The sequence below is a fragment of the Cebus imitator genome, unplaced genomic scaffold, assembly GCF_001604975.1.
Source record: "Cebus imitator isolate Cc_AM_T3 unplaced genomic scaffold, Cebus_imitator-1.0 Scaffold51, whole genome shotgun sequence".
Taxonomy (NCBI): Eukaryota; Metazoa; Chordata; class Mammalia; order Primates; family Cebidae; genus Cebus; species Cebus imitator.
In genome coordinates this window covers 10,825,979-10,831,048 of record NW_016107366.1, presented here as the reverse complement: position 1 = coordinate 10,831,048, position 5,070 = coordinate 10,825,979, and the positions used below count along the sequence as shown (strand labels likewise).

The 5,070-nt window shown below is 44.1% G+C and overlaps 1 pseudogene across 1 annotated transcript; it reads right to left on the bottom strand.

Annotated features, from left to right (window-relative positions):
* Positions 1 to 923: 923 nt before the first annotated feature.
* On the bottom strand, positions 924 to 1,280 carry LOC119471130 (annotated as a pseudogene). Its single transcript, XR_005200129.1, has one exon. The product of XR_005200129.1 is annotated as a synaptojanin-2-binding protein-like (transcript).
* Positions 1,281 to 5,070: the final 3,790 nt, after the last annotated feature.

Here is a 5,070-nt window from a genome sequence, read left to right as displayed (position 1 = left end):
GATCACTTGAGGTCAGGAGTTTGAGACCAGCCTTGCCAACATGGTGAAATATTGTAACTACTAAAAAATACAAAAAAAAAATACCCTGGCATGGTGGCATGCGCCTATAGCTTCAGCTACTTGAGTGGCTGAGGCAGGAGAATCACTTGAATCCAGAAGGTGGAGGTTGTAGTGAGCCAAGATCACACTCCAGCCTGGGTGACAGAGTGAGACTCTTAACTCAAAAAAAAACGAACAAACAAACACAACAAAAAAACCACGCACACGCGCGCGCGCGCACACACACACACACACACACACACACACACAATGCATTTCCAGTTATGCATCTTTTTTTTTTTTTGCTTTCTCACTTCTTAAATTCTCCATAGGTATCAGTTTTATACTATAATATTTGCTTGTGTATATGTATATATGTATTTGCTTTTTTAAAAAAGTAAAAATGCTCTTCACACTCTCCTTTGTCTGATATAGGCACCAAGGTATGTAGTTAGAAATTAAATAAAGGCCACAATAATTTCCCAAGGAAGATCATTAAAAAGAAAAATCCTTCCTTCCTCTAATATCACATAGCTGGCCTTTATGGGATGCCAGCTAAGAAAAGAGGTATCGTCTATGGTAACAGGAAGACTGAATCTTTCTCTCTTTGGGTTGTAGCCGAATTTCTATTGAAAGTCCTAGTAAAATATATAACTCCTGATATGTTCTAAGCAAGTATTTTCTTCAGTTTTTCTTCAAACGATACCTTTACTTTCCCATTAGAATATGAAGAATTGAAGATTCTGAACAGCAAAGTTTGGGTTGGGTATCAGTCACTTCAAATCACGTGTTGGCTATGCAGAGGGAAAGACATGGCAGCATAGCAGGGGTGGAGGGTGAGTGAAATGTATCTTCACTGGGAGCACTGAAAGGGAACAAGTTTTTCAAAGTTGTTGCTGGTATCTCATGAAAGCCCAGGCTGCTACCACGGTGAGGGTAAACACTGGCACCAGCACCATAAATTTGGGAATATCACTTGGGTCCCCTTCACCTCAATGTCCTATAGGTCCATTCTGCACCTATAACCTGTGCTACACTCTCAGAGACACAGCATAGCCTGCATTACGAAAGAGGCCTACAGCATCCTGCTGCAGCAGGCTTTTTAGGTCTTGGCCATTTACCTGAGGGTCCTCTGGTAAGATTGATCTCTTCCCCAGTGACCAAATAATCCACTCCTCTGTTCATGTTTTACAGTTCGCCTGGCTTCCTACTTGGGTCAGCTGGAGTTCTGCAGGTGAAGGTGAATCAATCTCTGCATCTTTTTTTTTGTTTTCTTGAGACAGTGTCTTGAACTGTCACCCAGTCTGGAATGCAATGGTATGATCTCAGCTCACTGCAGCCTCCGCCTCCTGGATTCACTTGATTCTCCTACCTCAGCCTCCTGAGTAGCTGGGATTACAGGTGCACACCACCACACCCAGCTAATTTTTTGTATTTTTAGCAGAGATGGGTTTCACTATGTGAAACCAGACTGGTTTCGAACTCCTGAACTTATGATCTGACTTATGGCCAGACTGGTCTCAAACTCCTGACTTCATGATACTGCCTGCCTCAGCCTCCCAAAGTGCTGGGATTACAGGAGTGAGCCACCACACCTGGCTTGACTTATGCATCTTTAAAGGAAGAAAACCTTTCCTGGAGACCTCTCCATCACACTTCCCCTTAGATCCCATTCACTAGGATTTGTTCGCATGCCTTTCGCTAAACCAGTATCTGGCGAGGGGAATATAATCATTGATTGGCTTCGACCAATCATGACTGATGCCCCCACTACTGAGAAGTGCCATGTCATTTGAGTACTTGACCTCAAGGGAAAAGGACCCAAGCAAAACAGGCCTTTCCAGCCAGAAAGAAGGAGGGATGGATTTACCTAGGGCATCAACATTATCTGTGACTCCAGGAACCCGAGTCCAGTCTCTAGGCAATAACAGTAATTTCAATTCCCATCTACCGATGGGCTAGGCCCAGCATCCTTCCTGAGGTCAGAACAGGATGAGCCAACATCCTGAGCCTTAGAAACTGCCTTAGTAGGGCTGAGGGAGTTGGGGTGTGTCCCCTGTACCCCCTTGGTCCAGCTCAGTGCCTCCAGAGGAATCCATCATTCTCTCATTCAGTCCACAGATATTAATTGGGCATCTACTTTGTAGGGGGGACACAATGATAATCAAAACCCAGCATGGACCCTGCTCTTACCAACCTCCCTCTATAGTTGGGGAGACAACAAAATACACACGCATGTGTAAAATGACAACTGTGGCCAGTGGCGGACTGACGGATAAGTGGTGCAATGGGAGGAAATATCAGGAGACTTGACCCCAGCAGGGAGATCGAGGACTGTGGATTCCTTAGGTATCTTTTGGAGCTCATGCTCAGCCACTTACTGGCTGTGCAATTTTTGTTTGACATCTCTGTGCCTTGGTCTTTATTGGGAAATAGCTAAAGTAAGAGGAACTGTCCCTTAGAAAAATAGAAAAAGCAAATGAGATGATGTGGGCATCGTGCAATAACTGCAGTTCTAAGAAACCTCATGCAATCGACAGTCCAGTAGGATAGCGCAGTGCTGTGGTTCTGGCTCGAGCTAGGCTCTATATGTTGAGACCCAGCTCTGCGTCCTTCTGACTGTTTTGACACTGAGCAATCAACTCATCTCTATGCCTTGGTTTCGCTATCTGAAAATAGAGCCAGTAACAAAGAGTATTGCATGAAAATTAAATAGATCATTATGCAAATCTCTTAGCAAAAAGCCGGACACATAGTCCGTTTGATAAACGTTAGTGAAGGTTATTATTATTGTTGTTGTGGCTCTTTTGAAACTAATCATAAAAACGATCATGAAAATGTTGTTGGGTTAGAGATTTTCAGTCTAGCAATTGCAAAGTCATTTTTCTTGTTGATACCTTGATAATAACGGTGTTTGCCCTAGCAATATGTGTATGGTTATAAAAGTTTTATATCCCTGAGCATCCCTGAGCTTCGATTACATCTAGATTTTCTTTCAAAGTGCTGACCTTCCTATTTCTAGCACCACCAGCACCATCAGTAACACACCTTGAGAAGCAGCCATTGTTCGGAAAAACAAAGCAAAACCCAGCCAGCAGCCTCACGGCAGCCGCAGCTTCCAGGCTGCTTCCAGCTTGCACTGCTGTATAACCAATTGCAAGCCACAGGATGCAAATCGTGTTCTCTAATTGATCCATCAAGCTATGCACAGATCAGGTTATGAGAACTGGCACTGTGGGAGGAATGTCTGCACGTGCAGACGCTTAGCACTGGGCCCGACACACGTGAAGTAGTTGGTGAACACCAGCTATTGCTATTAGTATTATATGTCCTACAGACGGTGGGAGCATCAGACTCTTATAAGCTAGAGAGAGCCATGACTGGTTTTGCTTTCCCTTTCCTTGGTAAAACCACTGTAGCCCCTTTAGGTTATTGTGTTCTTACTGCACCTGCTTCATAGGGTGGGTATGAAGATTCCATGAGTTAGTGCCTGGTTGTATTTGGAATGGTGTCTGGTACAGCATAAGCACTCAGTAGCAACAATAATAGCTAAAACTCCTTGAGAACTTATCAGGTTTACTTCCCAGGTTTCATCCTCACCACCTACCAATGAGGTAGGTATTAACACTATTTCCGGTTTACAGATGAGGAAACTGAGGCATTGGAATGTTAAATAACATGCTTAAAGTTACACAGTAAACATAAACATCAGCTGCTATGGTTATAGGTTTTTTCAAAATAGGGTATTAATCTGAAGAGTCGGTAGAAGCAAGGCTATATGTAAAAAAACAAAACAAAACACAGCTTTTGGATAGAAGAATGCTTCAAAATGTAAACAGTTTCTTATCTCTAAATGGTACGTGTGTGGATGGGGATCCCCCCCCCTTTTTTATTTATCTGTGTCTTCAAAGTTTTCCACTAGCAACATTACTTTTATTTTGGTGAAAAATAATAATGTTTTAAATGTCTGTGGCAAGAGCTTAGGTGGAAAGGGAGCAGGCGGAGGGACGGGGGTTACTAGACAATTGTAATCGCTGATGGGGGAGAAGGTGGTGTCTGAACCGGCTGTTTACTGGGGGCTGAGGGAAGGAGAGTGTGGATGCAGGTGATTTTAAGAAGGCAGACTAGGGCTGGGCACGGTGGCTCACATGTGTAATCCCAGCACTTTGGGAGGCCAAGGAAGGCAGATCACGAGATCAGGAGTTTGAGACCAACCTGGCCAACATAGTGAAACCCTGTCTCTGCTAAAAATACAAAAAAAAAGTCTGGCATGGTGGCACACACCTGTAATCCCAAGCTACTTGGGAGGCTGAGGCAGGAGAATCACTTGAACCCAGGAGGCAGAGGTTGCAGTGAGCCAAGCCCGACCCACCATACTCCAGCCTAGGCAACAGAGCAAGACTCCATCTCAAAAAAAAAAAAAAAAAAAAAAAGAAGGCAGAATAGAAATGACTTTGTGACTGATTGGACGTAAGTGAAGGAGCTGCCTGGGATCCATTCATTCATTCATTCCACAGATGGCGAATAAAGTCTTTCTAGTGTTCTAGGTACTATTCTAGGAGCCAGGGTTGCATGAGACAGATAAATCCCACAACTCATGGACCTTCCATTTAAAACTGGAAAAGATGTCACTGCATGTTGTGTTAGATGTTAAGGGTTGTGGAGAAAAGGAAAGAGAGAGGCTAGAGAGTCCCAGGTAGGGTGGAGAGTAGTCAGGGAACCCCACCCCCACCCTCAGCCTTCCCGACCCCTACATTGCCCTTAGAAACATTTGAACAGAGGCCGAAGGAAACGTGAGAACAAGCCCTGCAGATATCTTGAGGAATACCGTCCCGTGCAGAGGAAATGACAATCGCAAAGGCTTTGCAGCAAGAGCATCTTCAGGGAAGAGCAAGGAAGGCTGGGGTGGCTGCAGAGAGGGAGGGAGTGAACAAGAAGTTTTTTTGTGACTGGCTTATTTCACTTAGCATAATGGGTTTTTTGTTTTGTTTTGTTTTCTGTTTTTGAAACAGAATCTCAGTCTATGGCCCA